Source organism: Hyla sarda, chromosome 1 (assembly GCF_029499605.1).
Source record: "Hyla sarda isolate aHylSar1 chromosome 1, aHylSar1.hap1, whole genome shotgun sequence".
Classification (NCBI taxonomy): domain Eukaryota; kingdom Metazoa; phylum Chordata; class Amphibia; order Anura; family Hylidae; genus Hyla; species Hyla sarda.
The window spans coordinates 495,490,400-495,501,727 of record NC_079189.1 but is presented as its reverse complement, the minus strand read 5'-3'; the positions used below and the strand labels follow the sequence as shown (position 1 = coordinate 495,501,727).

General features: G+C 44.1%; 1 long non-coding RNA gene across 1 annotated transcript; it reads left to right on the top strand.

Moving 5' to 3' along the window:
- Window positions 1-3,975: 3,975 nt before the first annotated feature.
- Window positions 3,976-8,606, top strand: LOC130288475 (uncharacterized). Its single transcript, XR_008847451.1, has 3 exons — window positions 3,976-4,058; window positions 6,034-6,086; window positions 8,231-8,606. It is a non-coding gene; the product is annotated as an uncharacterized LOC130288475 (long non-coding RNA).
- Window positions 8,607-11,328: the final 2,722 nt, after the last annotated feature.

Below are 11,328 nucleotides of genomic sequence, written 5' to 3'. Positions count from 1 at the left end.
TATCACGTTCCACCCATGCCTCAGAATCCAAAGCTCTTCCTCAGCACATCATACCTCCTGAGTGTCTGATCTTCTCTGCTCCTGCTTCTCTGGTGCCAATTCCACCGGGAAAAACTTATGTTCCTCAACGTCTTCGCCTCCAGACTCTCAAATGGGGTCATTCCTCCCACCTGGCTGGTCATACTGGAATCAAAAAGTCCATGCAATTAATTGCCAGACACTATTGGTGGTCTTCCCTGGAGAAAGATGTGACCGATTTCGTACAGGCCTGTACAGTGTGTGCACGTGACAAAACTCCACGCCAGAAGCCTGCTGGTCTTCTCCTTCCTCTGCCTGTGCCTGAACAGCCATGGTCCCATATAGCTATGGACTTTATCACTGACCTCCCTTCATCTTATGGCAACACTGTCATTTGGGTGGTCGTTGATCGCTTTTCCAAAATGGTTCATCTTGTCCCACTTCCGCGTCTTCCTTCTGCGCCACAATCTCTATTTTCGGGTCTTCCTCCAAATCTCCATTTTTTGTGGTGTACGGCCGTCATCCGCTTCCCCCCCTCCTCATTCCCACTTCATCTGGAGTTCCTGCCGTAGATGAATTGACACAGGACTTCTCCTCTATCTGGAAGGAAACTCGAAAGTCGCTCCTACTGGCCTCATCTCGCATGAAGAGACATGCTGATAAAAAGAGAATAATTCCTCCTGTCTTTGCCCCCATTGACAAAGTGTAGCTCTCTGCCAAATACATCCGTTTCCGTGTCCCTAGCTACAAGCTCGGTCCTCGGTACCTCGGGCCATTTAAAATCAAAAATCAATTCTGGCTCCTACAAGCTTCATCTTCTCCCTTCTCTTCGTATTCCCAACTCTTTCCATGTTTCTCTCCTTAAACCTCTCATACTTAACTGTTATTCTCCCAAGGTCACTGTTCCCGCTCCTGTTTCTGGCTCCACTGATGTCTTCTCTGTCAAGGAAATCCTCGCCTCCAAGGTCGTCCGAGGTAAAAGATTTTTTTTAATTGATTGGGAGAATTGTGGTCCTGAGGAGAGGTCCTGCGAGCCGGAGGCCAATATTTTGGACAAGGAGCTTATCCACAAATTCCTTGGTTCCAAAAAGAGGGGGAGACCTAAGGGGGGGGTACTGTAACGCTGAGCGCTCCGGATCCCTCTCCTCCCCCGGAGGGCTCGTGGCGTTCATCTCCTGTTTGCAGCGCCACGGTCAGACTTGCTGACCGGGAGCGCTGCTCTGATTCCCCCGGCGGGGATGCGATCCGCGCGGCGGGACGTGTCTGCCCGCGGGTGGCATCCCGTTCTGTTCACCTTCTCCGTCCTCCATCTGCTCAGTCCCGGCGCACGCGGTCCTGCTCTCTAGGGCACGCGCGCGCCGGGTCTCTCAGATTTAAACGTCCAGTGCACCATTAATTGGTGCCTGGCCCAATCTGTTCCAATCACTCCCTAAACACATATATACCCACTTCCCTTTCCTGTCCTCGCCGGATCTTGTTGCCCTTGTGCCCTGAGAAAGCGTTTAGTGTGTATCCCTAGCCTGTGTATCCAGACCCTTTGCTGTTGCCCCTGACTACGAACCTTGCTGCCTGCCTTGACCTTTTGCTACGCCTGACCTTGCCTTAGCCTTGTCCTTGTGTACCGCACCAGTCTCAGTTGTCAGTAAGGTCGAGTCACTATCTGGGATACGACCTGGGAGTTACCGCCGCAGCAAGTCCATCCCGCCGGGCTCTGGTGAAAACCAGTAACTCCTTAGAACCGGTCCCCCGGTACAGCCCATGTCATCGCCTCACTGACACAGAGGATCCACTACCCATATCCTCCCCGCATACCAGTCCGGATCCTGACATAAGTCCCCAAAGTCAGAGTTCCTGCATACCAGTAGGATCCTCCTAGTGGGATAACCCCTTGTCACCTATTTTTTCTTTAATTTTATGTGTTTGATGTATATAATTTGTATATAATTTATATATATATATATATATATATATATATATATATATATATATAGCAACAGAAGAATGCAGCAGCACACTGCCAGCACAAGGATATAGGTGCAACATGAATATGCAGTTAAAACATGGAGAGCTATACAGCTATGGTGTAATAGATGCAAATGTGAAACTATGAAATAATATATATATATATATATATATATATATATATATATACAAAAAAGGTGATGCTTTAGGAACAGACAAAACTTGAAATGGATCGCGGAAGGCGATTGTAAATCCCGACCTGGAATCATTTTAACACATTTAGCCATTTGTGTTAAAATGATTCCAGGTCGGGATTTACTAGTGTATAATCGCCTTCCGCGATCCATTTCAAGTTTTGTCTGTTCCTAAAGCATCACCTTTGCCATATCAATTTGATTGTGACCGGATAACTATATAAGGGACTTATAGCTTCAGAAACCATATGTGCCTACTGAGGAAAAGGCCGTTCTGATAAACCAGTGCCCTGAAAGGCTTCTAGGTTTCACAAAAAGTTTTTATACCGCATCACCGATATCCATTGAGCACGCACTTACCTGAGGACCCCATACCAACTTCAAATTGCAGCCAAAGATCTTCGCCAAGCCAGCCGTGCTATCCTGATCCAGCTTCCAGACAATCTTGCCGATTGCCTGTGGCGTCACACGCCATAGGACACCACGAGGTCTGCATCCAGAGGCCACCTAATACCATCTAACAGCGAGCATTTTGGGAGCGGCATCAATTCCAACTTGGTCTGTGGCAGGCAGACCGCAGCGGTAATGCACGCCAGCGTTGTATAGCATCCAAGCATTGCGGACCTCACTATCTGTCCATAGGCGACTACTGCTGAGGATATCAGGCTGGTAACTATACTCTTATTATACCATCTTTAATTTGCTACATCGGAGCCCTATCATTTAGCCATTTGTGTTAAAATGATTCCAGGTCGGGAATTACTAGTGTATAATCACTTCCGCGATCCATTTCAAGTTTTGTCTGTTCCTAAAGCATCACCTTTGCCATATCAATTTGATTGTGACCGGATAACTATATAAGGGACTTATAGCTTCAGAAACCATATGTGCCTACTGAGGAAAAGGCCGTTCTGATAAACCAGTGCCCTGAAAGGCTTCTAGGTTTCACAAAAAGTTTTTATACCGCATCACCGATATCCATTGAGCACGCACTTACCTGAGGACCCCATACCAACTTCAAATTGCAGCCAAAGATCTTCGCCAAGCCAGCCGTGCTATCCTGATCCAGCTTCCAGACAATCTTGCCGATTGCCTGTGGCGTCACACGCCATAGGACACCACGAGGTCTGCATCCAGAGGCCACCTAATACCATCTAACAGCGAGCATTTTGGGAGCGGCATCAATTCCAACTTGGTCTGTGGCAGGCAGACCGCAGCGGTAATGCACGCCAGCGTTGTATAGCATCCAAGCATTGCGGACCTCACTATCTGTCCATAGGCGACTACTGCTGAGGATATCAGGCTGGTAACTATACTCTTATTATACCATCTTTAATTTGCTACATCGGAGCCCTATCTTATCTACGGGACATTACAATACTGTCTGGACTATCAGATACTGGATTATCAAAAAATCCACTAATTTAACTTTCTATAGCAGTGCAAGTTATCAGTGTATAGTATTATGATATAACATATGCTCTTAGTATATTACCTCTGCACAAGGGCCCTGTGCTATGAGGTTTATTTGCAGTTATTGAATTTAAATAACATTTTATATAATTTTTTATCATATAATTGAAGCACGGTCTTAATTTATATTAATTCAGTTTTTTCATTCATGTATCAGGTACCTGATACTAGTCTTGAGGGGTTGTTTTTTTTATACATTTATTTTCCTAATTTATATATATGTATAGTACTTCCAGGACCTTAGGTCACATGACTACTAAGTCTACTGTTAGGTTAAGCTTAAGGACCTTTCAGGTCACGTGAGTGGGTCACATGATGTACCACAATGCTTTGTGAAAGGACTGACAGTTGGTGGGAGCAGAGCTCTGTGCATACCTTCAAGACCAATCTAGGCCTGAAGCCTGCTAAACCGTGAGTTCAACTAAACTCAATCCTAAATCTACGTGACTACTGAACCTATAACCAAACCCTAAATTCAGTGGAACAGCGTAAAGCAAGCCTCAGAGCTTATTCCCTAAAAGGTCCCAACCAACTGTGAGGAACTTAAAGTCTGATCCTCTGTAAAGACTGTTACTACTGTTAACCTACATAAAAGTTGCAGTAAAGTTATTTCCAGTTTACTAAACCTTCGGTTGTGGACAATCCTTTATTCCTCACTATCGTTCCTGGGATGGGTGGCGGTAGGATATATATATATATATATATACATATATTTTATATATATATATATATATATATATATATATATATATATATAGAGGAAGAACCTGCACCCTGGCATCACGACAGTTAAGGGTTAATCCAACACCCTTTCATCGCTGCACAGCTACACCCTTCCTACCCTACATCCCCACAAGCTCACCACACATTCAATTGTCCAGTCCTACAACAAGTCCCAGCAAGCCCTTACGGTCTCTGCATCACTGGTCACCTCCTTGGGTCCTGGCTGAACTGTATAGACCAGTGATGGCGAACCTTTTTGAGCCCGAGTGCCCAAACCCTAATGCATGCCAACTTTTGCCAGCACAGAAATTAAATCAGAATACTGAGGTTTAAGTTTAGATAAAACAACTTAGGTAGGCAGTATGTTCCCCCACATTAAGTTGCAGTTCCCCCACATTAGGTTGTAGTTCCCCCACATTAGGTAGGCAGTATATTCCCCCACATTAGGTAGGCAGTATAGTTCCCCCACATTAGGTAGGCAGTATAGTTCCCCCACATTAGGTTGTAGTTCCCCCACATTAGGTTGGCAGTATAGTTCCCCCACATTAGGTTGTAGTTCCCCCACATTAGGTTGGCAGTATTTTCCCCCACATTAGGTTGCAGTTCCCCCACATTAGGTTGTAGTTCCTCCACATTAGGTAGGCAGTATAGTTCCCCCATATTAGGTTGTAGTTCCCCCACATTAGGTTGGCAGTATAGTTCCCCCACATTAGGTTGTAGTTTCCCCACATTAGGTTGGCAGTATTTTCCCCCACATTAGGTTGCAGTTCCCCCACATTAGATTGTAGTTCCCCCACATTAGGTAGGCAGTATAGTTCCCCCACATTAGGTGGTAGTTCCCGCACATTAGGTTGGAAGTATGTCCCCCACATTAGGTTGTAGTCCCCCCTCATTAGGTGCAGTATAGTTCCCCCACAGACATACAGCATTCAAACATATACAGTGTATGGCTGGAGGCTGGATGTCTGTGTACTGCCTCACAGTGCTCCGTCCACTGCTCCTCCGTTCAGGGGCACGGTGTACTGTCCCGGGACCAGAGTCCTGATGTCCTGGTTTGCCCCGCCTGGCGCACTATGGCTGCGTGCCCACAGAGGGGGCTCGGTGTGCCATAGGTTTGCCATCACTTGTATAGACTTTACCAACTCTCTACCCTCAGTAAAGCTACCATTGTCACTAACTTGGAGTCGGAGTCTTTATTGCCCCCGTGCCTAGCCCAGGATACAGCATTATACCTTTGGGTGGTTTTAGACTAAACCACGCCCTGGCGTCACGAATACAAAGGGTTAATGCCATCTGCCCCTAGGGTAACAACATCTAACCTCATCACACCCCGCTACCACACCATTTAGCAACTTTTTGGGGGCTTCAAGTTCAACACAGTGCACTGTAGGTCCATACGATTAAATGATGCCCAATTTATATAGGTTATGGTTTATTTTACTACAATTTTTTGTACGAAAATTAGTATGCTCAAAATTGTCCTTTTCTGACTCCCAATAGCTCTTATATTTTTATTTACACAGGGATATATAAGGGCTCATTTTTTGCGCCGTGATCTGTAGTTTTTATTGGTACCAAACATGGGACATTTTGATTACATTTTATCATTTTTTTAGCACATAGCACAGCATTGATCAGTTTTATCGGTGCTCTTTTGCTCCAGGCTGCCATGGCTTCCTGGACCATAGGAGTGCTAATCGGATGGCGAGGAGCCAGGTAAGGGGCCTTTCGCCATTCTCCCAGCTGATCGGGAAGACTATTATGAGTTATTTTTACTTTCTGTGACAATGTTTCTCTCTGTTGTAATTTTGTCTAATTTTTGTTTTTGCGTTTTTTGTGCCTCCCCACTACCTTCTTGTTTCAGTAGTCTAAATGCTTTCCCAACTATTTTGGTTAACCACAGTGGTTTTCTCATATTTCTAACACACTTATTCCTACAGGGTATGTGTCATTCACAAAATCTATTCAGGATGCTCTTTAACCCCTTAAGGACACAGCCCATTTTGGCCTTAAAGGAGAACTCTAGTGAAAGTAAACTTATAAATAGCTAATTGCGGTGGGTCCAACCACTGGGACCACCCTGCGATCTCCGGGACGGGACCCGGGCTCTCTCAGTGAGAAGGGTGTGTTGTCTACTGGTAGACGGCACACCCTGCATTCATTTCTATGAGAGCGCCAATGATTCCTGAGTGCTGTACTCGGGTGTTTTCAGCACTCCCATAGAAATGAATGGAGATTTTTACTGAGCTCTGGGTCCCATCCTTGAAAAATAAGCTTATTCCCAATACACAGTATAGGAGATAAGTAACTGATCGCGGGGGGGTCCGAGCGCTTGGCCCCCCGCGATTTGTTACTTATCTCATACCAGATAGGGATAAGTTTATTTTTGATGAATTTCTCCTTTAGCAAAATGGCATTTTTGTTTTTTCCTCCTCACCAAGTCACCATCTAAGAGGCATAACTTTATCATTTTTTTTATACACATACCCACTTGTTTTTTTGTGGTGTGACCAATTGTACTTTATAATGGCACCTTTAATTTTACCATAAAATTAGTACACAACCAAAAAATATTATTTGTGTGGGGAAATAATATGTATTGTTTGTGTGATAAAAAAACAACCATGCAATTTTGCAAATTTGAAGGGTTTTGTTTTTACTCAGTGCACTTAATGGTAAAACTGACATGTTTTCCTTATTCTGTGATTCAATATGATTAAAACGATATTCACAGTTGAATGCTTTTATATTATTGTACAACTTTTAAAAAAACTTAAAGGGGTACTCCGCCGCACACATCTTATCCCCTATCCAAAGGATAGGGGAAAAGATGTTAGATCGCGGGGGTCCCCCCTGTGATCTCCGAGTCGGCAGCTGCGGTGTCCAGAACACGGAAGCTTGCAGCTTCTGCGTTTGGGACATCCTCCATGCCACACCCCCTCCATTCATGTCAAAGCGAGGGGGGCGTGGTGGCTAGTACAAAGCCGTCACGCCTCCTTCCATAGACTTGAATGATGGGGGCATGGCCAGTCATCGGGCACGGAGCGGAGTTCCCGAATGACAGGGGTGCTGTCCTTTGGATAGGGGATAAGATGTGTGCGGCGGAGTACCCCTTTAATTTTTTTTAAACAAAATTAGTATGTTTAAAATCGCTTTATTCTGACCCCCTTTAAAGGGGTTATCCAGGAATATATATATATATATCAACTGGCTCCAGAAAGTTAAACAGGTTTGTAATTTACTTCTATTAAAAAATCTTAATCCTTTCAGTACTTATGCGCTTCTGAATTTAAGGTTGTTCTTTTCTGTCTAAGTCCTCTCTTATGACACATGTCTCGGGAACCGCCCAGTTTAGAAGAGGTTTGCTATGGGTATTTGCTTCTAAACTGGGTGGTTCCCCAGACACGTGTGATCAGAGAGCACTTAGACAGAAAAGAACAACCTTAACTTCAGAAGCTCATAAGTACTGAAAGGATTAAGATTTTTTAATAGAAGTTATTTACAAATCTGTTTAACTGGAGCCAGTTGATATATATAAAAAAAGTTTTTTTCCTGGATAACCCCTTTAAAGCTCTGACAACCTAGACAACACCAAAGGCCTGGAAGTAAAGTGAACCTAGCCAAACCAGCACCCTTAAGGAGTATCATAGTCTATAGTCGAGCCATGGTTAAAAATCTAAATACAGGAGGTTAACCATTGGTAACATTCAAGAACAGAAAGGCCAGTTAAACTTTACCAGAAAACATAAAAAAATTGCCCAGTTCAAGAACAAGATTCTTTTACAGATGATGCCAAGATTAACTTTCATCCTTTATCTTTTCCATGTATTCATTTTTCCGTCACATATCCTTTCCAACAGTCATGATTTTGGTGGGACTCTCCTCCAATTCAGAAGAAAAAAAAGGTGACATTTATGCAAATTATATACAAAAGAGGCTGTTTTCAGGTGTTCACAAGGTGGGGCTTTAATGCCACTGTTTTGACAATGGCAATTATGCGCATGACCTGTCAAACATGACGTTATGGCATGCCCATGTATGGCTGCCAATGGAACCAGGTCACTGATGTTTGTTAATGATGTCATATTAAAAAAATGATAGAACACCGCTTCATAATACAGTCAATACAATACGATGGCTTAGTTAGTCATCTGGTTTCAATCTGATTCCTAAAGACAGAAAGCAGAAAAACTCACAAACAAACAGCAAATAAACAGCTGCCCACATTTAGGAGGATCTGTGAATGTTGTAACTACTGCTCGACTGGTTCTTTCCTTTTTTCTTCTTGTTGCTCTTCCCCGTTCCCCAGCAATTAATGCCATTAGTTTTGGCCCTGATATGCTATCTAGGGCAAAGTCATTGGGGGAGTCATTACTGCTCAGTTGTCAACAGGGAGAAAGCTCAAGTTCACACTCCATTGACAATAGAGCAATGGTGACCATAAAAATCTGTAGACTTATTGCGTAGACCATCACTGGGGCAGTCACTACAGCTCAAATGTCAATGGGGTTTGTACCTGAGCACTCTTTCCATTGAGAAGTGGTGACTACCCAGTTGACAGTCCATGGACTAATTACCATATTTATTATCAAAGCTAACAGCACAGATCACTGGGGAAGGTATAGTGGTGTCTACACATGGGCCCAGACTGCAGCGTCCTTTTTAAGATGCAGCGTTTCTCTGTCCTTCCGAGTATATGTCATAAAGCTCTCTTTCATATTAAGTGTATTATTCATAAGTTAAAGGTCGCTATAAGGCCATTCCACATACTGTTGAAGAGGGAAGCTGTACAATATTTTTAGCTGTCCAGAAATAGTCATAGGCTCCAGCTTGGGCTGGGTACACCTAGTGCAAGCCTGGTGAGCAAAGCAGAAAAACAAAACACTAACTGCCAAGCAACCAGATGAACATGAGCTGAATGTTTGGAACAGTGACAAACATAGCAGATTAACCAGGGTAGATATTGCCAAGATTCTACAGACATTGTAGGTTACAGTTTCAATAATGAACAAATAGGCAATGAAATTACACAGTTCTTATCTAATGCTATCATATTCAGTTCTGTTGTAAATTAATCACAAAGAAGAAATAAAAAGAGGAAGTCTGCCTGTTTATTTGTACAAATTTGCTTTACTAAGTTTTGAAAAGGGTTCTCAATTTTTAAAAAGTGATCAGCTGTAATTTTTGGGAAACCTAGCAGTAAGGTTCTAGTTCTCTGCTGTGCCTCTACAGGTAAAAAGGAACCTAACTAATTCATTTATTTTGGTGGTGATTTAGTAACATAGTTTTAGGTTGATCTTCATCGAGTTCAACCGAAAACTCTACTGTGTTGATCCAGAGGAAGGCAAAAAAAAACATGAGGCTGATGCCAATTGCCCCATGACAGAGGAAAAATTCCTTTCCAACTGCAATATGGCGATCAGAACAAGTCCCTGGATCAGAATAAATCCCTGGATACCTGCAGCTATTGGACATCACATGTGGTGATGTTTCACTCACATGTGAGGATCGTGATTTGGACTGGCCCCTCTAGTCTCAGAAGGTATCATTTCAAGTGCTGGCGAAAGTGGAGAATAGGGGAGCAGAAGAGACAACCTGGGCAACCACTTTAACCTTCTAGTGTGTAGTCATCAAATTTGGAGCTCCGGGGGATCAGGATAGTTAAGTATTGCTTCTTTTTTTTAACACACCCCCAGCAAAATATAAGATAAAATTCCCATTGCCAGACAACCCTTTTAATCAGGGGTCTCAAACTCAAATCATCTGGGGGCCACTGGAGGTAGCAGCTAGGTGAGGCTGGGCCGCATGTGCCCCTCACATATAATGCCCCCATCATGCTTCCCTCATCATACACCAGCAACACCCCCACCAGCAGTAGCACCCCCATCATCCACCAACAACACCCCCCCCCACCATTCCCCCTACCCCTTGTGGTAATAGAATGAGCTGACGGATGGTGGGGGTGCTACTGCTGGGGGGGGGGGGAAGCATTAGGTAGGCAGCAGTTTCCCCACACTAGGTAGCATAGATTCCCCACATTAGGTAGCAGCATGTACCCCACATTAGGTAGCAGCACATTCCCCACATTAGGTAGCATTGTGTAGGCCCCCCCCCCCCCCCCGACAGTCAGACACACACACAGACACACACACATAGACACACTTACCTGTCCAGCGCAGCGCTTCTCCTCTCCGGCGGGGGTCTGACAAGTGACGTCACTGACTCATCAGACTCGGCCGGCTGATTGGAGACGGGGGGGAGGGGGGGAAGGGGGTAGTGGAGTAAGTGAAGATAATGGGCTCTATTGGACGGGGCGGGGGAGGTTTTGATCGCAGATGCAGATAAAGACCGAGGGAAGGGGTGTGTGTACTGGTCGCAGCGCGGATGCAGATAAAGACCGGCCAGACACACAGACACACAGGGGAGCTAAATGCCTGAAGCAGGGCTAAATGCCTGAAGAAACCACCTGACCGATGCCCGGAACTGTATGTCCCGGGCGTCGGTCGATACAAAATTACACATCCCTGGTGCGGGCCTCAAAATTTCGTTCCACGGGCCAGGAGTTTGAGACCCCTGCTTTAAATCATGGCATAAATGTTAGTTGCTAAAATATGCTAATTTATATGGTAAGATGTGTCTCTATTTGCATAGAAGCAAGTATGGTCCAGACATGAGAACAAATACAAACTGCATTCTAGGTTCTAGGTTCACAAGGAATGAACTATTATTCTACAATAAACGCAGGAATAAAACACATACGGAACGTTTCTTTTTTTTCCGTCACTAATAGCCAAATGCACAGATTAATAGAGCTAGCGGGAAAAACTGGTTTATCCTGGAAAAATACTCTGATATATCTAAGACAGCTAAGAATTATCCCATCATAATAAAAAAAAAAAAAATAGGAGATTACATTAAGAAGAGAAAGAAAGATTATACTGATAGGAAACATGAAAAT